The sequence below is a fragment of the Podarcis muralis genome, chromosome 9 (assembly GCF_964188315.1).
Source record: "Podarcis muralis chromosome 9, rPodMur119.hap1.1, whole genome shotgun sequence".
NCBI lineage: Eukaryota > Metazoa > Chordata > Lepidosauria > Squamata > Lacertidae > Podarcis > Podarcis muralis.
This window is the reverse complement of record NC_135663.1, coordinates 80053285-80075316: the sequence shown is the minus strand read 5'-3', so window position 1 is coordinate 80075316 and position 22032 is coordinate 80053285. Positions and strand designations below refer to the sequence as shown.

Below are 22032 nucleotides of genomic sequence, written 5' to 3'. Positions count from 1 at the left end.
ATGTTTCAGAGGCAGCACTTCAAAGCCATCTGGGTGCCCTTTGTACAGCTGGATAACTGATTTTTTTCGTGCAGCTTGAAATGAAATATCCAAAACTAGAAGGAATTTGCTTCATGCTGGTATGAGAAAGGAATTCACCAGCTGTAACTTGAAGGCAGAGAGGCCTGCGGGACTTAAGAAATCTCCTTTCCTCTAAAGGCTGAGCTTCTCTTGTCACAGGTCAACCTTGCCCAACCTGGTGCCCCCCAGGCTGGCTGGGGCTGATGGAAGCTGTAGGCCAAAAGATCTGGAGGGCAACAGGTTGGGGAAGACTGTCGTGGATGACTGTGAAGAGGTGTTGTCCTAGCTGTCGTGGGTATTTCGTAGCATTTTGATATGGGGTAATGGAGTTCCTACTGCCTGATCTGCAGGCCCCTTGGCGACTGTCACTCCTGAGTGGAAGCAGCACAGATGAACAGAAAAACGCATAAGGAACAAGGCCAGTACAGTCAAAACAAAGCAATCCAAAGATGCTGAGATCCTTTCCTGATCTTTGTGAATGTGTCTGTGTCTGTTGCCACCTCGTCATAAAGGGGGCAATGAGAGGGGGAATCAGAGGATTCATAGGCATCGAGGACAGTCCTCCATGGTGCCACTGTGCCCACAGGTTTCTGGGAATGCAGAAATCAGGATGGCCAGAAAGTATATGGCATGCCACAAGAGATGGATAGTGGGGAAATGTGGGGAAATGTGGGGAAATGTTCTTTTGTGGGGAAATGTTCACACAGATTTTGTGGGATGTAAACACAGGAGCAGTCAATGACAACATTCCTAGAGTGTACATGTTAGAACATGGGGAAGGATGTCAGTCCAGCAAGCAGGTAAACTTCCTGGGGACGGACTTCCTCCGCATGTGACCAGAGGTGGGTGTGGCCTCACCTGTGCAGGTAATGACAACAGCACAGGGCAGGCAGCCACTCTCTCTCTCTCTCTGCCATCTTCCTTCAATGAGGAAACATCTAAGGATGCTCTCTTGGCTCCCAGCCAAGAGAGGAGATAAGGTCTATCTTGCTACAAGATAGATTCTGAATGTATGTAACCTTTTTAAGCTGTCTGCCTTCTGGGATCACATTGTGAACAGAACGTGAGTAAACTCTTTTATACTTTTATAAAGACTGTGTCATGTCTTGTATTTTAAGAGGGAACAAAAGGGGAAATTACCAGAGTAATTATTATAGAGGTTCTAGCGAACCTGTGCACACATTGCCGTTGCGAACTTAAAGGGGAATGTCTATAAACTCTGCTGATATTTTGGGAACTTGTTAGCACAAGTTGGATAAGGATATAATTAGTCAATATATCCTCTCCTGCACCCTAGAACATTCCCACAGATTTATCACAAGTCTTCCAGTTTTGCATTTTTTGGAGTGGGAAGGTTGGGCTCAAAACCAGGCAAGTCTAGTTACACCCCCACCCACCCCATGTGGAACCACCCATTCTTGCCTCCTCCTTCACTTTCTTCTCTGGGGCCAGGCCAGTCACTCCATGCAAGCTATCTTTATACTTAATTTATGTATTTATTTGCAAAGCTTCTACATTGCTTCATATAAAAATAAATCCCCAAGTGGTTTACATATAATGAGGCAATGGGGTGGGGGAAAACAATATATATTCATATAAAATTTCAACAACCATATATAAAAAAAGCTTTTATGATGTTAGATGAAAAGAGAATAAAACTTTATTCCCATAGATAAAACGGAACAGTGCAGAAAAAAGGCAGAGGGGAGACATAGGCGTCAGAGTCCAAGGAAGGCTTTGTGTGAATATATATGTATTTAGCAGGCATCTGCAGCCGGTTCCTGGCTCTGCCACTTAAACCACGCGAAGGAGGGCACTCCAAAGAGCCAGGTCTGCCAAAAAGAAAGCCCACCTTCTGGGTTGTCACCAAGTAACAATGACCAGCAGGGTTTCCTCGAAAGATCTTAAGGTGCAACCTGGTCTTGTCCGGGAGAAGTGATGTGTTGAGCTCCCCTGGTGGCCCTGGTCCCAAGCTGGCTGCTGGCTGCTGGCTGCTCCAGCTTCCAAAGCTCCTACAAATCCCTCCAACTAGAAGACCAGGGAATGTATTAGGCCAACATGAGAGCTGCTTTACCACGGGGTGTAACTCTTTACGTTTGAGCATGAAGCCTTGCCAACAATTCTAATAAATTCTGAACTGGTTAGCATAGCATAATGGCCAAGACTGCGCTACAAACTAGGATTGTCTCGCTTCATATCTTGGTTCTAAACTTCTTCGGTGACCTTAGGCATCTTACTATTTCCTAGCCCCTACCCGTCTGCAATATGGGAACAGTATTAATAATAATACAGACTTGGTTTTAAGGATTACTGAGACAATGCCTGTGAATTGCTCTGAACAATTTAAAGAGTTCCCTTAACAATAAGCCATAATAAATAGATGGCAATAAGAATAACAACCACACTTTTAGCTAAAATCCCCACCCACCCACAAAAGAAGTTTCCCTTAAACGTGGACATAAAACAAGTGGGAATTACCAAGGTTTCTCATCAGCTGGTCTTATGTAGTAGGTCTTATGTAGCTGGTAGTGGCGCCCGCCCTGTGGAACGCTCTCCCATCAGATGTCAAAGAAATAAACAACTATCTGACATTTAGAAGACATCTGAAGGCAGCCCTGTTTAGGGAAGTTTTTAATGACTGATTTTTTAAAAAAAATCTTTTGTTGGAAGCTGCCCAGAGTGTAAATAGAAGAAGAAGAAGAAGAAGAAGAAGAAGAAGAAGAAGAAGAAGAAGAAGAAGAAGAAGAAGTCGGGGACTGGTTCTAAATGACTCAACCACATAGGTTGGGCATGGAAAGGATTATTGTTGGGGGGGCAGGTCTTTTGTTAGGGGGTCAGAACCTCAGATTGCTATGTATTTTTATTGATTGTGGGGGACAGCTACCCCTCCCTACACCCATGGTATCTTCCAAATAATTGGCATTTTGCCAGAAAGGGTGCCCCCCCCCCGCTCACACAGTGGCTTCATTCAGGCATCATTGGGTTAAATAATAGGTCGTGTCAGAACTGCAGTAATAAATAATTCTCTGGACTAGGAAAAGAAACTGAAAATTAATCACAATTTTTGTTTTAGATAAAAATCCTACCTATAGTGCAGAGGGCTCCTTTTCTTCATTAAGAAATAAATTTGATACCTGAAGCAATTTTGGGGAAAGTCTATGGTTTTGGAATGAGTGACACCACTGTCAGCAGCAAGGGGACAAGATGGGACAATGATTGATTTCAATGGTTTCAGAGTGAAGAGAATCTACATGTGCCCTCTTGTGTCCGTTTAGGAAGGTACAAGCATTATGAACTTGAAAGTCTTAATTCACATTTGGTCCATCAAAAAACTCCAAATGTCACAATTAATACTTATATTAGGACCAACCAAATGGGTGCAAGTTTTTGAGTTCTCCAGAACAGTCTACTAGGCAAAATTTTGCACAAAACAAGTGTTTCTCAAAAGCCTCATCTTTTTCTGGGTTAAAATTAGAGGCATGCTTCACACCAGGGCTGCTGGATGTCCTTATTATTATTGGAGAACTGTCGGAGGCTATGTGAGTGTGACATGGATACATATATTTTCTTGAGCAGCTTTCAGAAGAATGGACAAGCGTCATCTTGCAATACTACTTGCAGTTGTCGTTCCTTCTCTTTTCTGGTAGTCAGTTAGTGAGCTTTCCCAATCTTTGGCTGAAGCTCTGATCACCTCAAATTTATTCCCCACCCACCCCCCAAAAGAGCCCCCCCCCCACAACAAAGCCATCCCCCTCTTGCAGCCTTGCAGGAAAACAGCATTGTCCTCCTGCCTCTGGTTGCATTTAAAGGTCTCTAGGCAGCTTAAGACATAGGACTTCTGCCAAACATACAGCAAGATTTCTCCATAGAGGGTAAGTGAGAGAGGAGAGGGGAAGGACTTGACATGGGAAACCCATCCTGTACAAATCACATAGTTTTACTTGCAGTTGCACTCATTTTTGAGGGGAAATGTTAACTTGACTAAAAGGGCCTTTAAAAACTGCTTGGCAACTTTTCTTAAAAGGGCTGTCAGTGAAATTCCCCTACCTGTGACAGTTTAAAAACTCCTATTTATTTTAATGAGAGAGTTTTTAAGTGTTATATACAGATACCAAATGTACTGATTTCAGTGTAAATTCCTACATAAGAATGGCCATATAGTTAAGCCGAATGGGTCAAACACCATTATACCACTATAAAGTCTAGATATTTAGAATGCTAATAAAACTGATAAGATTTATCCCATCTGGTCGTCCCCCCTTTTAACCTCCCAAAATGAAGTGACTGTTAAAACAGAGCTTTGTGTCTCTGTGTGAACAGCTGCATTTGAATTTATGCATCAATAGCAGTCTCACAGTCAGTGTTGCTCAGGAATTCTGAGAAACCAAAAAAATCAGTGCAGTTTTGAAAAGTTTAGTCTTCCATCTTGATTCAAAATGGCATCCAATTGTACACCACCATCTGCTTGAAATTTGGTATAAAGTGCATGCTGAAATTTATTAATAACAAAGTCAATGCAATTGGCTACTTATTATATCAACTTTTCCCACTTGAGTTGGAAAAAGCAATTGCTTGCACTAAATGGAGACTTTTGGATTTAAATCTGCAAAATTCATCAATCTTGGCAAGTGGTGCTTGTTCACTGTTAAATCTCGGCCTACACTGCAACACAGGGTCAATTATCACACACACACACACACACACCCGAGTACTTGATAACATTAAATATCCCCGCACCGTCTCTCTGGCTAGGCTAAGTGCATTCCCACCTGCAGTTATGAAAGGCTGTTTTACAAGCTACGTTGGCACTTGAGAGCCTGTTCCTGGGGGTGTGGTACAGTGGAAACAGTGGGCCATGTTCTTTTATATTGCAATTTTTATAGAGTTATAAAATCAAATTTTTATTGTCGCAACTTTTTCTTTATTTTGGGGAAAACTTATTGTTTTATGGGCGATACCAATGTTAATCATATTTGGAGCAGATCCACAGAAATCAGCTGATTTAACTGGATGTCACACTATGTTTCTGCCTCATTGGCAGATTTTAATATCAGGTCTACAGGAACTACAGCTAAGTTTCTTACTGTGAGCATTAAAACAATGTCACAGATATTAATATGAGTTGCTCTGAGAATTTCTTATTTATTAAATATGCATCTGGCACCAATACTGAAGCTTCTAGACAATTTCCAACATACAAAATGGGAAATACAATAAATACAATTTGTTATAAGTTCAATTACATGACAGCACCAATAACCCACCCCTCCACAATACAAAGCTATACACAAGAAGCTTCCCCATTGAAAATTCCACCCCCAAAACAATATTGAAAGCTGTAAGCAGGAGGAAGATGTTAACTCTAAAAGCCTAAAAACTGTGCCACTGCAAAATCTAATAAAACTGATGAAATCTACTAAAACGTATGGGAAAAGATAAATGTGTTTCTGTCTGGTGTCAAAGACTGTACAGATGGCACCAAGTGAGTTTCCCCGGGGAAAGTGATCCATAAGGTAGAGGGGCAACCATTGAAATCAACCCCACACTTTGGATTGGAAGGTGCCCTCTGATCAGGGCATTCTAAGATTATTTTAAGGTTCAGGGATGGTAATATGAGAAGAAGCATTCCTTCAGGTACTGTGGAATCCACACTCTGTAAGACTTTATAGGTTAATACTCAACATCTTGAATTAGGTCTAGAAATGCACATGCAGAAGGATCTGTATAATAGCCAGGATGCCTGGTCCTCCTAAGTAACCTCACTAGTAAAAGGTAAAGGTACCCTTGCCCGTACGGGCCAGTCTTGACAGACTCTAGGGTTGTGCGCCCATCTCACTCAAGAGGCCGGGGGCCAGCGCTGTCCGGAGACACTTCCGGGTCACGTGACCAGCGTGACATCGCTGCTCTGGTGAGCCAGAGCTGCACACGGAAACACCGTTTACCTTCCCGCCAGTAAGCGGTCCCTATTTATCTACTTGCACCCGGGGGTGCTTTCGAACTGCTAGGTTGGCAGGCGCTGGGACCGAACGACGGGAGCGCACCCCGCCGCAGGGATTCGAACCGCCGACCTTTCGATCGGCAAGCCCTAGGCGCTGAGGCTTTTACCCACAGCGCCACCTGCGTCCCAGTAAGTAACCTCACTACTTAATTCTAAACCAGTTGATGTTTCTGGACAGTGTTTAAGGGCAGTCCCACATATATAACATGTTACGGTAATCTAGCAAAGGATAGATCACTTATACAAGGTTATTCCTAGCCACATTGAGGGTCACACCTGAACCACTAGTCTAAGCTGGTGAAACACAAGGAGGCTTGCAGAGACAAGGATGGATCTATGAATACCCCCAAGCTCCAAACCTGATCCTTCAAGAGATGTGGAAGCCCCTCCAGAAATGATTGAACACCACTTAATCAAACCAAGCAACCACTCACAAACAGTGTATCTGTCTTGTCTGGATTTAGCCTCAGTTTGTTGGCTCTCATCCAGTCCATTACCATGTGGAAGCACCTGTCCCTCCCATCTACCCCTGCACCTGATGAAGAGGAAAAGAAGAAATACCGCTGTATATCATCAGTACGCTGATAACAATGCTCTCCTAAACTCCAGATAACCCACTCAGTGGTTTCATGTAGCTATTAAATAGCATGAAGGATAAGCTGAACCCCTGCGGAACCCAGTCTATGTGACTAAACACAAACGGCACACCACCACCTTCTGGGACCAGCCATCCAGGTAGGAATGGAAGAACTACACAGAAGTGCTTTGAACAGCCATTCTAGAATAGTAGTAGTAGTAGTAAAGGTAAAGGTACCCCTGACCATTAGGTCCAGTCGTGGCCGACTCTGGGGTTGTGGCGCTCATCTCGCTTTACTGGCCGAGGGAGCCGGCATACTGCTTCCGGGTCATGTGGCCAGCATGACTAAGCCGCTTCTGGCGAACCAGAGCAGCGTACGGAAATGCCGTTTACCTTCCCACTGGAGCAGTATCTATTTATCTACTTGCACTTTGAGGTGCTTTTGAACTGCTAGGTTGGCAGGAGCAGGAACCGAACAATGGGAGCTCATCCCGTCGCGGGGATTCAAACCCCCGCCTTCTGATCAGCAAGTCCTAGGCTCTGTGGTTTAACCCACAGCGCCACCTGTATCCCTAGTAGTAGTAGTAGTAGTAGTAGTAGTAGTAGTAATAGTAATTTTATTATTTATACCCTACCCATCTAGCTGGGTGCCACAGCCACCTGGGCGGCTTCCAACACACATAAAAACATAATGAAAACTTTAAAACATTAAAAACTTCCCAATTCAGGGCTGCCTTCAGATGTCTTCTAAAAGTCGTATAATGCCTTGGTCAATTATATGAAAAGCCAATAGGGTTTGTGCCAACTATTAAGATAACTCATAAGCATCTGGATCAGAAAATCAGATCAAAATATCAATGTGGTGTAATACAATATTCAGTTGCTACAATGCCCTCCTCGTGAAGTGTTCCAACTATGACAATTATTTAATAACCACACCACCAATTACTCCAACATCCTGCCTATTGCAAAAGAACTGCCGTATTTTTCGCTCTATAAGACCCACCAGACCACAAGACGCGCCTAGTTTTTGGAGGAGGAAAACAAGAAAAAAAATATTCTGAATCTCAGAAGCCAGAACAGCAAGAGGGATCGCTGCGCAGTGAAAGCAGCAATCCCTCTTGCTGTTCTGGCTTCTGGGATAGATGTGCAGCCTGCATTCACTCCATAAGACGGACACACATTTCCCCTTACTTTTTAGGAGGGAAAAAGTGAGTCTTATAAGATCAAAAAATACGGTATATCCTAAACGAGTCCTTTCACGTATGTACAGCCCAAGGTGGTGCCTTCCTCAGGAGACTTCAGCTTGCACCAGGTGTGAACAATTTTTGGGAACTTGGAAGCTGGTCTCCAATGAAAAATTTGCTGACTATATGAAAGAACTTGATGCGGGCTTTGCCACCAAGAAGTTGGAGAGTGTTGCCAAGCCCAATGTGATCATCAATTGCAATGGAGAGGTTATAACCCACAAAGCAGAGAGCCAGTGTGGTGTAGTGGTTAAGGGCAGTGGACTCGTAATCTGGTGAACCGGCTTCGCGTCCCCGCTCCTCCACATGCAGCTGCTGGGTGACCTTGGGCCAGTCACACTTCTCTGAAGTCTCTCAGCCTCGCTCACCTCACAGAGTGTTTGTTGTGGGGGAGGAAGGAAAAGGAGATTGTTAGCCGCTTTGAGACTCCTTCGGGATATCAAATCCAAACTCTTCTTCTTCTAGTTTAAAGAGCACAAGAGATTTCCTTCAGACTGGGGGGAGAGTTTGATAAGGCCACAGCAGATGACAGGAAAGTAAAGTACTGTTGTGGAAAGTAAAGGAAAGTAAAGACTGTTGTGACGTTAGACAACGAGACACTCAATCAGTTGCAAAAATAGGGTGACAAAAATACCACAATAAAAAGAAAAATAGCAGAAGGAAAGCTGGTTGTGAAATGAATGGTGTTATCTGCACCAGAGTATATGAGAAAGCAGGAAGACAGACTCCTTACCCTGTGCAATTAATGGGACACAAAAGCAGGAGAGCCCCACAAGGCAGTTGCTTGCTTTCTCCAAAGAACTGAGACATTATCAACAGACCCATTCCAAAGAACCTTTATACAGTATCTAACCCAAAAGTATTGTGACTCTTCAATAAAGTGCTTAATGGGGGGGGGGGGGGCTTGGATAGTGGCAGTGTTGCTATGCAGAGAATGAAATACCACGCTGTGCCAGAGAAGATGTACTGGTTATGACTACTGAAGTTGCCTGATACATTCAACCTCTATAACTCCAACACATTGTCCAAGGCCACTTCCATGATGAGCCCACTGAGAAACAAAGGAAGCATACAAATGCAAAACAAAACAAACAAAAACAAAGTCACTGCCGATTATCTCTGGATCTAATAAAGAAAAACAGGCCTGGGGAATTTGCATAGAGAAAAACAACAACATTCGCTTCAATTTAACAGTGTTGTGGATCCAGCTGGAAGAGCTGGTTTTCAAAATGGCATTCTTTTTAATAACAAAGAAAAGGTATGCCTGAAACAAAAGTATACTGAAAAGCCTGGCTGATTTTCATACACCACCGAAAGGAATAAGGTAAGTCTAGACTGCGCAAGAACATATTTTCCAGAAGAAATTTTGCATGATCTTTTATACTGCTGTTCAAAATAAACTCTGAAAGCATGCATGGAGAGACTCAGCGCTGTGTTTTGCCTGAGCTTTGACAGCTATGCAAGTGCTGTATATATTTTGTTTGCTGTTGGTGGTGGCTTGAATGTAACAATATTAACTAGGAAACTTCAGTCTTAAAAAATAAATCAAAAAGATCTCCTTTGGCACACACTTTTACAACATGCATTTTTGAAGTTTATTTAAACTGGGAGCCACAAAGTACTCTAAAGCAGCCTGGGACTTTGAATACCACTGTGGCTAATGCTAGAAAACGAGTTTAATTTTACAAATCAAGTAAATATGGGTTCAGAGAGCTAACAATTTTGTAATAAAATAAGGGAGGAGAGGAATTTCCAAGAAATGGAATGGTATTTGCAGTCAAGAATTAAAAGGCCGTCTCCTTAACCAAAGAGGAAAATGCCTCCAGGCTGCGATGTGAGAATAATTTCAAAAAAATGTGAGTCAGGGTAGGCAGCCTTCTTTGTGGCCCATCTCGCATCAAGGGCAGAGGGCATCCCCTGTGAACATGTTGCAAGCGGGTGAAGAATAACGAGTAGCTCCATGTTATTATTCCAAGAAATGTGCCTTTCTGGGCATACAGAGTCCAATATGGGAAGACATAGGCTGAACGGCTGAGCCAATGGGCTCACACCCATGGTCTCATTGCATCTGAGCAGAAAGCTGTACAGCATTTTCCTGCGGATAGAGCTGCTAGGTTTTCTCTGTTGCATGTAACTTTATTTCCAGCTTTAATACACAACCTCAGCTTTTAACAAAGATATGTTTCAAAGCTGCTTACTCTTACTAATGACCAATAAGTTACAAAATAAAGGCTTTTATATTGTTTCAATATGGAAATTTTCCATGTAAGCAGATTTATTACATTATAAAAATATTTACATTAAAAAAAAACAACCCGCCCCAAATCCTTTAGTGTTTGACTCTAAGGCCATGAAGGAATATAATATGCTATAAAATTAGCTTTAAGTCATGTAAATATCCCCTAATTCCCTTTGCTCTAGGCAAAAGATGGTATCTCTGAGGGAGAAGATTTTTCAAGCTTAGGGACCCTTATTTAGCATCTCAGCAGTAAAAGCCACTAAAGCATTGCCATTACCTCTGCATTACTATTTATGAAGAACAAAGGCTTCTCTTAGGCCTGAAACCATATTGGTGCAATTAAAGTCTGCTAATAACAATTGAGAGTATTTTCATAAGCCAGTGCAAACTGGGGTTTTGATCTTTGATGAAAAGATTCAATCAGGAATTTCTAACACACTGTAATTGTTGTAAAAACTGCTAACTCGGTAAAAGGGTTAGAGAATTCACATCCTGTCAATCTGTCTCCATGAGATCATTCTCTAGAGCCAACTCTTCAATTACATTATATATAATCCTCGTTTGATTGTCCTGCTGCGCTTCATAAAGGAAACCTTTTTCAGGTTCCCAAAGTTCACTCGGCGTCGCCTTGAGAATTCTTATTTGTAAATCCATTGTGTTGTAAATATATATATTTTTATATTGTAAGCTGCCCTGTGATCTTTGAATGAAGGGCGGTGTAGAAATTTAATTAATAATAATAAAAACAAAGGAATGTGATTTAAAAGAAAAATGAAAACATACAATAGGAGAGGATACAAAGCAGATCCATGCAAAAATACAAATTGAAAATGGTGGTGGGAGAGGGGTTCAGTGGTTTTCTCTTGCAGTGCAGAACTCAGCATATTCACTTAACCCAAGCCATATTCAGATGGAGACTCTATGAATGGGTGGCTTCCAGCTCTGCAGATGGAGCTTGCACTTCCCTGTGAAGGGGCAGCTACGTAGCTTGGAGGTGCCCCAAGCTCCACCATGAAAGGCCCAGGGGAAACCAGCATCTTGGAGCTCCCAGTACCAGCTTTGGTTCATTTGCCAGCTATAGTTGTTCATGGAAAGAAATAGCCTTGCCAAAGTGGTCTGTGCATTTGAAACCTCACATCTAGGTTACTGTGATGCATTTTAGGTGGGGCTACCTTTACACCTATTTGGAAGTTGCAGCTAGTGGCAGGTTCCGCAGTGGGGCACCCCACCCTGCACAACGACTTGCTCTGGCTTTCTATTAGCTACTGGGCCAGTCTCAAAGTTTTTTTGTGGACATTTAAGATGTAAGATGGGGAACACCTGGCTTGCAAGCAGGCCGTGTGAAAAGGATCTAGGGGTCTTGGTGGACCACAAGCTGCACATGACTCAACAGTGGGATGCAGCAACAACAACAAAAACAAACTAATGCTATTCTAGGCTGCAGATTCAGATCAAGGGAAGTAATTGTTGTTGTTGTTTAGTCGTTTAGTCGTGTCCGACTCTTCGTGACCCCATGGACCAGAGCACGCCAGGCACCTCTGTCCTCCACTACCTCCCGCAGTTTGGTCAAACTCATGTTCATAGTTTCGAGAACACTGTCCAACTATCTCGTCCCTCTGTCATCCCCTTAACCAAAGAGGAAAATGCCTCCAGGCTACGATGTGAGAATAGTTTCAAAAAAATGTGAGTCAGGGTAGGCAGCCTTCTTTGTGGCCCATCTCACATCAAGGGCAGAGGGCATCCCACGAGTCAACAGTGTGATGCAGCATCAAAAAAAGCTAATGCTATTCTAGGCTGCATCAACAGAAGTATAATGTCCAGATCAAGGGAAGTAATAGTACCACTCTATTCTGCCTTAGTCAGACCACACCTGGAATACTGTGTCTAGTTCTGGGCACCACAGTTTAAGAAGGATGTTGACAAGCTGGAACGTGCGCAGAGGAGGGTGACCAAGATGATCAGGGGTCTGGAAACCAAGTCTTACGAGGAACATTGAAGGAGATGGGTATGTTTTGCCTGGAAAAGAGGAGACTGAGAAGAGATATGATAGTCATCAAATATGTCAAAGGCTCTCACATGGAAGAGGGAACAAGCTTGTTTTCTTCTGCTCTGGAGGGTAGGACTCCAACCAATGGCTTTAAGTTACAAGAAGGAGATTCCGACTAAGCATACGGAAAAACTTTCTGACAGTAAGAGCTCTTCAGCAGTGGAGCAGACTCCTTTGGAAGGTGCTGGACTCTCCATCCCTGGAGGTTCTTAAGCAGAGGGTAGATGGCCATCTGTCAGGGATGCTTGAGCTGAGAGTCCTGCATTGCAGGGGGTTGGACTAGATGACTCTTGGAGATCCCTTCCAACTCTATTATTCTATTATTTAAAGCCCCAAACAACTTGGGATCAGGATACCTAGCAGGAACCTACCTCCCATTCCTGGTTCAGACAAAAACAAATCTGAAGCTCCTCCCAAAACTCTGCTGGTGGTGACAGATTGGAAGTTGGCATTCTCAGCGGTGGCAACCATCCTTCCCTGAAGGGCTTGAGAGACAGAGTCTCTTAATGACATCTATTCACTCAAGTTTTCCTCAACACGGATTCCTGAGGTTGAAATGTCTTTCTTTTTGTTTGGTGATTTTTGTTTATGGTATGTGGTTTTTGTCCTCTTTTTATTTAGGTTTGTAAAAAAGTTTTATTCCATTGTTTTATTTTTATATGAATTTATATTATTTCTTCTTTTTATTAAAAAGTCTGCTTAGATGTTTCTTTTTATATTAAGGGTTATATACGATTTATAAATAAATAGAATAAAATAAATTCCAGATTGTATAGTTATCAAAGGTCCATACACTTTTAATAAAGAAGTCTGTATGCTTCTGAATTGTTTCATACTTGTTAGATTTCTTGTCATTTATTGAATCCTACATTCCTTAAATCTGTTTCCCTCTCCTTAAACACAAAACCAATTAAGATAATAATTCTGCATGCTACTTTTCATTTAATTAAGACAGCAATCCTTTTATATATATATAATTTTTTAATTAAAGTTTCCAAAGTTTTTTATAACAACAAAACCAAACCAAAACAATACAATATAAATGACAAACAAGAAAATATAAAAAACAAGTATAATTTCAACCCTTATTTTCTTATAACTTACTTCCCCGACTTCCTCATGCCTCCCCTTTCTGTATTCCAATTTCTAATTAAATTTTTCAGCAAATCCTTCCCTTACTTTTAACTTAATTTTAATCTTACTTTTCCTCTTTAACTTATCCATTACCGCTAATAACCACATATTTTCTAATCCAGCATCATTTTAACATTCATTAATTTTACAATATTTCTTTAAATAATCCTTAAATTTTTTCCAATCTTCTTCCGCTGTTTCTCTTCCCTGGTTTTGGATTCTGCTCGTCATCTCTGCCAGTCCCATGTAGTCTATCACCTTCATCTGCCATTCTTCCAAGGTGGGTAATTATTGTGTCTTCCAATACTTTGCGATGAGTATTCTTGCTGCTGTTGTAGCGTACATAAAAAATGTTCTGTCCTTCTTTGACACCACTTGGCCGACAATATCCAAGAGAAAGGCCTCTGGTTTCTTCAGGAAGGTATATTTAAATACCTTTTTCAATTCATTATAAATCATTTCCCAGAACGCCTTAATCTTTGGGCACGTCCACCAAAGGTGAAAGAATGTACCTTCATTTTCTTTACATTTCCAACATTTGTTATCAGGCAAGTGGTAAATTTTTGCAAGCTTGACTGGGGTCATGTACCACCTATAAATCATTTTCATAATGTTTTCTCTTAAGGCATTACATGCCGTAAATTTCATCCAGCAATCCTAGGCACACCTTCTGGGGGTAAGCAACACACAAGATCATATTTCATCATTTTATTTAAATATAGGATATTAATTTTTATTACTGCAGTTCTTCCCATCTAATATAACTTTGATTTAGCTCAATTATTCAATATTTGCTTCATTTTATACATTATAACCAGATCCTGGTCATTCTTAGAAAACTTAAACCTCAAATATCCCATTTGTCTTTCTTTCTCTACGTGAACAAGGCATCATTTCTGATTAGGAATAGTTTTATATCCTACTGTATGTCCGAAGTCTTTGCCGCTAGCTCTAGCATTTTTTTTGAAAGGATACTCTGGGTTTCTCAAATGATACATTTTCTGCATACAGTAGTTATATAAACAGAGGAATCCTGAACGCTCATTTTGCCAGGACCAGATACACTGGCATAACAGATGCCACACCCAATCTGTGCTCAGCCCGGCAAGGAAAAACACACAAACGCAAAATGGCACACATCGTCATAGTGCTCATGAAAACTCTCCCACTGCCCACCAACCAGGGATTTTGCTAGTGATGACATCCACCTACAGAAGGAGCCAGTGAATTCATGGTGATGGAGACTTGGCCCCAGCAAACAGCCATGGGTCCTGGGGTAACTGTGGCTCATCACCCAGGTTCAGTGTTGGGGGATATTCTTCTATTAAAACCTTGTTCAAACCCCTTTCCAGGAAACCTGGGACTCCAGTTTTTGGCTTTATGGTTGGGTTGCCATATTTCAAACAGTGAAAATCCGGACAGAAAAGTTGTTTGCAACAGGAGTGGGAAACCTGATTTTAAGAAATTGTATTAAATTAAAGTAATTTGGTTTGATTTGTAATAATTTGGAAAATTAACACTGATTCTGAGACTGCAGTATTCCGGATATGTCTGGGAAGTTCCAGACATGTAGCAACCCTACTTTATGGCTATGCACACAACTGGTTCTCTAAACACTTGAACACTTGAATGGCAGCATTGTGCCCTGTTGTTCCATTGTGTGTGTTTGTCTTTGTATGATTCTTGGTATTTCTGTGGCCTGCCCTGAAAACATTTGGTACAGTGAACAAACAAATAAAATATTTGTTGCTGCCCTGCCCTATGAACCCGTCGTAGAGGTCAGGAGCGCAGGGCTACAGGACCAGCCCTAGACAGGTTGCCTTTTATGTGCTGGAGATGCCCTGGTTCTTGTCCAGGCTGCCAACGCACAACAGGAGAGGTAGGAAGGGTCCCCCAAAACCCAGGTGCAGCCAAGCCTCTCAGGAGGAGTGCAGCGTGAGCCTGCAACCTGGCCCTTTGGCCTGGCACCTTGCCCTGATCTGCTCATTCCCTTTTGCCCAACAGGGCAGCCCTGCTGGGCAATATCCCTGCCAGTGCATCGAGCTCCAGTTCCTTACCATGGCCAGACACTGGGCAAGCACTGAGGCTGCAGGATGAGGGTCACTGACAAGGAGAGGCGCTGGTTTCATTATAATTATAATTAAGCCCAGTTAGAGCAAAACTTGGTTGCAATGCCATTAGTTTGCATGCCATTAGTTTGCACGCCTTTGATATGGCACTTTTTTGGCCTCCAAAGGAAGGTTTCAGACAAGAAAATACAAAACTGCAACATCCAACAAAACAACCAAACAAAACACTCAACCCCATCGCCAAATCAAACTGTAGTTAAAACTTTCAGAAGCTGAGTCAAGTAACATAAACTTACCTTAAGAGAACCTCACCAACTTTTTAACAGTAGAGTCAGGGTCCCAAATGGGCCTCCCATGGAAGGAGTCTCAGAGCCTCAACATCACTGTTGAGCGGGCCCTGTCAACCCTCCTCACCATTTTAACCTCAGATGGAGATGCAACACAGAGCAGAATTATTTTAGCAGGCATCAGAATATGAAGTAGTGCTGCAAGACTTGGTCTTCCTGGTCAGGGGTGGCAGCAGAGAAACCTACTCCCTTTTATGCAAATGCATGTTACTTCATGTATTTGAACCAGGGGTGTTATGTACTGAAGTTCTCACCCTGGGCCAGCAGGGGGATACTGTAGATAGTTATGCAAATAAGGGATTGAAAGTGACGTTCAGTGATTGCATAGTTTTAGAAAATTGTTACAGTTACATTGTACTGGAGCTCTATATAAGCAGGCTGACTGAGCCCTTCAGTTCAGTTCTGTCCTGGCCTGTGAATAAACAAGAGCTGTTTGAAGAATCGCTGTGTCGTCTGATATGTTCACCCACAACCTAACATGGGGTGAGACAGCTCTGCTGCATTTGGACTCCCTCCAGCTCCTTCTGCTGAACGGGACCCCTAAATATCTGCCCCAAAGTCAGTGCTGTATTAAACCCTGTGGAAGCCCCTAGGCAGACGAAATCTCAGGGGCTCCCTCGGGCATGCGTTCTAGTAGGATAAAATTGAAAGAAGAAAGCTGGATTGTAATTTTCTTTCAAGGTCAGATCAATATTATTTTGATCCATTGTTGTGGGGCCCCTAAAAGGTGTGGGGTTCATAAGCCAGCGCCTACTTTGCCTATTTGGTAATCCAGCACGGCCTTAAGCACCACCGTTCCCTTACTGTACTTCATCAGGGAACGGGAGGTTCTGAATCAACGTATAGATACTGCTGGCTTGAAAAAGAGCCATCTTCTTTGAGGTACAGAAACAGAACACACTGTCAAATGTACCAGAAAGCATCTCAAACAATGGATCGCTTGGCATGATGAAGAAACTCCAAGCAAAGTCTGATGAAAGTCATCATCAAGCAAGTCAAGCAAATGCATAAAAACTGCTCCAGAAAACAACCCAAGCTTCCAAAGGGAAAACCAAGGAGAGCTTCAAACAATTACCCGATAATATGTGCTTTACATGAATCTCTAAGTGTTAAAACTGATTTAATTTGCTGTTGTAAATAATGACTACCAACCAAGCATGCATGTTTATCTCCCTGGCAAAGATAAAAGAGTTCCATCTGTCAGTAGCCTCTGCTGGGGAAGCTGCATTTCATCTGCCTCACATGTGTTCCAGACCTAGTAATCAGCAATGAACTTTCCCATGTGGAATTACTTTGGTGTGCTGACTTTATTTTAATCTTATTTTTCGTTATCTTAAAATTGTGCTTCAACATACTACCAATTCATAAACAGAGAAATTTAGCTGCCAGGAGCTTTAAGGCTTGGTGGTCAGCTCTGTGGCGCCAGTTTCTCCATGCTGACAGCTGAAAAAATAGTTGTTGCCCCAGTGGCATTTGGTGCTAATAATTCCTTGTGCACCTTCCTTTCCTCTGTCCTCTTTGCACCAAGGACAACGGAGATCAAGAGAGATGCCTGTCCCAGAATTAGGTGGGTGGAAACAGAGCAGCAGCAGCAGCAGCAGCAGCAAATTAAAGTGCCTGGGCAGGCTGCAGTTAGCCAGCTGGGAAGACTGGTATATAAATACTTGTTTAGTGATAATATTTCTGATGGCTGATATGATTAGGTATGGCAGGAATGTCCAATTGGCAATTCACAGGCATGGGCTGGCTCTCAAAGTCATTCAACTGGGGCCCTGGCGACGCCACTGAACTTTAATCAATATTATGTGAGATATTTACCCAAAATTTCAAGTCAAAGTTGTTTCCAAGTGGTAAGAAATAAAGATATGACATACTTTATATCTCTGTGTATGAACCATCAACTGTACACCTTGCTATGCTTCAGTCCACAGCTGAGAAAACTAATGGCACCAACTTTATTATGGAGTCTATTTGCCCCTGTTTGTGGAAAAATATACTTCCAAATTTTTCTGAGAAGCAAGACACCAAGGACACCTGGTGATTCTAGTAATTTTGAGACACTTCCAGTCACTCCTGCAGCTCCTGTTGCTGTAGCTGCTAATTTAACAAAACACTGTGCAAACTCGTTTCAAGGTATTGAACCCAAGCATGTTGTCAGAAACAGGGGCCACAAGGCTTCTGAAACAGTATATGGCTTCTTCTTCTTCTTCTTCTTCTTCTTCTTCTTCTTCTTCTTCTTCTTCTTCTTCTTCTTCTTCTTCTTCTTCTGGTCTTAAAGCAGCTGAGCTCTGTGAGCACCCACTATCATATTTAGTTCAGATAGACCAGAGAGAGACGTTTTGGCTTTACAGTGGTTCTGGTCCTCCTTGGATGGTTGTTTCCAGAGGGTGATGCTTGGGGAATGCTATTCAGCCCTTTGGAGTCTTCAATGTGGGGTTCCTCAGGGTTCAATTTTATCCTCCATGCTGTTTAATATCTACATGAAACTGCTGAGTGGGGGTATCTGAGGTTTTGCAGTATGTTGTCAGCAATATGCTGATAACACACAGCTGTACAGTGGTGCCTCGCAAGACGAAATTAATTCGTTCCGCAAGTTTTTTCTTCTTGCAAGTTTTTCGTCTTGCGAAGCACGGTTTCCCATAGGAATGCATTGAAAATCAATTAATGCGTTCCTATGGAAAACGCTTGCCAGGCTGGCGGTGCGGAGAAGGGCTTTTCTCCCCACCGCAGCGCTTCTCCTCTGTTCCCGGGGCTTGCGGTGGGAGGAGGGTTTTTCCTCCCCACCGCCAACATTCAGAACAGCATTCTGAATGTTGGCGGTGGGAAGGAAAACCCTTCTCCCACCCCAAGTCTTCAGGACAGCCATCCGAAGGCTGGCGCAGGGAGAAGGTCTCTCCGCCCCGCCGCCAGGCTTCGGAGCATCCTTCAGAGGCTGCTGCCATAGTCACGCGTCACTTCTCCAGCTGGGAGAGGGTCGCGGGGCTATGGCTTCTTTAGCCCCGCGCGCGCTCTCCCGGCTGGAGAGGTGACGCTCGGCTATGGAGGCTCCTGCCATAGGCGCGCGTCACCTGGGAGAGGGTCGCGGGGGGCTGCTTTAGCCCCGCGCGTGCTCTCCCGGCTGGAGAAGTGACGCGCGCCTATGGAGGCTCCTGCCATAGGCGCGCGTCACCTCTCCAGCCGGGAGAGGGTCGCGGGGGGCTTCTTTAGCTTCTGAGCAGCCTTCCGAAGCCTGGCGGCGGGAGGAGGTCTCTCCGCCCGCCGCCAGGCTTCGGAGGAGGTCCGAGGACAGTGGGGAAGACGCGCTGCGCTTCCCCGCTGTCCCGGAGATTTCCCTATGGGCTTTCGTCTTGCGAAGGAAGCCCATAGGGAAATTCGTTTTGCGAAGCGCCTCCAAAACGGAAAACCCTTTCGTCTAGCGGGTTTTCCGTCTTGCGAGGCGTTCGTCTTGCGGGGCACCACTGTACTCCTTTACATCTGCAGGTGTGGCAATGGATGTGCTGGACCATTGTCTTGCTTTGGTAGTAGACAAAGGGGCAAGGTGGTGCTGTGGCCTAAATCACTGAGCCTCTTGGGCTTGCCAATCAGAAGGTCAGTGGTTCAAATCCCTCTGACGGGGTGAGCTCCTGTTGCTCTGTCCCAGCTCCTGCCAACCTAGCAGTTCGAAAGCACACCAGTGCAAGTAGATAAATAGGCACTGCTGCAGCGGGAAGATAAACTGCATTTCTTTGCAGTCTGGTTTCCGTCATGGTGTTCTGTTGCACCAGAAGCGGTTTAGACCCAGAAAGCTATCTGTGGACAAATGCCAGCTCCCTTGGGCTGAAAGCGAGATGAGTGCCGCAACCCCATAGTCGCCTTTGAGTGGACTTAACCGTCCAGGGGTCCTTTACCTTTACTTTTTTAGTGGACAAACCTCTGTCGTTGCTCAAAACCACATTTTTTCTTTCATTGTCTCTCCACTCCTACTTTATTCAAACTTCTGCCATTGTTTAAAGCAGTCACTTTTCCTTCTTTCAGCATTTCTCCCTTCTCATTGTACTCAAACTTCTCTCTCTCTTCTGTTCCTCGGCTGCCTCATGTGAGAGATGCAGAGTTCTCAGATGTTCCATGGTTCCTTCATAGAATTAAGGTACTGTACTCAAACCTCTGCTGTTCTTTAAAATCAACATTTTCCTCTCCATTTCCTCCCTCCCTCCCTCCCTCCCTCCCTCCCTCCCTCCCTCCCTCCAACTTCTGCCATTGTTTTATGCCACCACTGAAACCTCTGGACCCCTCTCTTCTTGTTCCTATGCCATGCAATGGCTGTTGTGCAAGCTCCCTTCACTTTTGCTCCCCTCCCTTCTGGTGAAGCTGCATGCTCCGTCACTGGGGGCAGAGAGCAGGCGGGGGGCACAGCTGGTGCGCGTCCCAGGGGTTTGGCATACAGCCTGCGGGCGTGGCGCCCGGCGCGGTGGGGGATGCGCAGTGCGTGTCTGGGGGGGCAGCCATGGTGGTACCCCCTCCCCAATGCTGCCGGAGGTGATGCACTCCCCCCACCCCCCTGTTCCTCCGCCAGTGCCCTCCCCTCCCCTTCCCTGACTTCATGCACATCCAGGATTGTGATGTGGCACTACAAATCTTCCAGTGGTGGCTGCTCAAAGGCATCCTTGCATTTTTTCCTGTCAAGGTATATATCTAGCTTTAAGGGTGGCTAAGACTGAGGTTTCTTGGGCTGGTGAAACACATTACGTTCTCCCTGTCAGAGCTGAAGGAGCAACACTGCTTAGTTGTGAAGTTGTTTGACGGCTGTTGAGTTCAGTTTCTTGGCTGCATGACAGTGTGATGGAACTGTGAAGACAGTATCAGGATGCTAGCAAACGGATAGATAATACTAGTGTGTGGTGATGATCCTGCATTTAAAAACTAAAGTTAACAATTCAGTCATTTTGACAAGTGCAGTCCTGAAATAGGAAAGTCAACATTGCTCTCCTCTCACTCAGAGCAATAGAAGCAATGCTTCAAGGAAAGGCAAAAAATGAAAGAAAAATCACTGCAATTATTAGCACTTAGACATGTCAGTTTAATTAAGTTTCACGCTGCTGCTTGATCACTGAAATGGGAACTGAGTTCAGCTCTAAGTATGGAACTCTAAGTATGGAACGCCTCTCTGTCCTCTTGCACACACAGTTCCCTGTATCTTTTTTTCCTGGTGGAGTTGTTTTCCCCAATAACAGATCAAAAGAAAAATTATCAGTATCTTTCTGCCCTCAGACTAAAGAAGCCAGACTTCTAACAACTTAAAGCTGGAAAAGGCACCGAGATCAAGGGAGGGGTAGGGGGAGAGCGATGGAGAAAGACAACTCCATGACTACATTGTAATTGCCAGATTACGGAGGAGGAAATTGCTGTTTGAGCACCCACAGATGCTTAGAAGGTGGGGTGGCAGGAGCTGGGAGTGGCAGCCTTTCCTGATTGGGCTCAGTCCACCCCAAAGGCACCAAGGTCACAGACCCTTGGACTTGCAGCTCCCAAACTGAAACAGCATCCTCTTGTGTTATGCAATGGATGGCTAAAGGTGAAGCCCTTTAAAACAAAAGGACACATTACAGCAAGATTATGCCTATTAACGGAACACACATGTAAGCTAAGAATCAGAAATGCTGCTCTGGAAATGCTGGCTTAAGCCAAACGTGTAAGATTCATTTTCTCACCATCTAAAGGAAAATTAATTAAGCAGTCTTAGGTGCCTTTGATTTCAGGGGGAGACAAGTCTGCTCTTGAAAGCCGCAGGATTAAAAAGTGCTTAACTTTGCCCCAGTTGTGGTCATGATTTGCATGAAATACAACGACAGAGCTGATGTCCTCAAGCATTTGCTGAGAGCCTGGGAAGGCCCACCGGACCTTGTTTCTGGGTGGCAGCGGCAATGGATGATTGGCCCCCACCTTGTACTGCTGTTCCACTGGGGGACTGGGCCCTTGACCCCCTTCTGTCTATCATTTGACATATGTGCTGCTGCCTGTGGCAGCAACGGCAGCCCCTCTTCTTCCTTCCCTTTGTCCCACAGTAGTGGAGGGGAGGCAGTAGCAGCTGCTTGCCCATTCTTGCTTATCCACCAGAAGCACCAGCCATTGCTACCAAAAGGACAAAGAAAGATGACCAAGAAACATCAGCTGCATCTTTGCAAAGTCTGCCACCCAGGCAAGTGAGCAGGTGAGCCAGGGTGCTGGATTGAAGCAGCAGCCACCGCTGCTCATTCACCTATTTTGTATCTTGACAATGCCATGGTGGTCGCTGCTAGCAGTAGTGTCAGCAGGCAAGTAGTAATGGCAGTTATGTG

General features: G+C 44.0%; 1 pseudogene; it reads left to right on the top strand.

Annotated features, from left to right (window-relative positions):
* Positions 1-7900: 7900 nt before the first annotated feature.
* Positions 7901-8687, top strand: LOC114604387 (fatty acid-binding protein, adipocyte pseudogene; annotated as a pseudogene).
* Positions 8688-22032: the final 13345 nt, after the last annotated feature.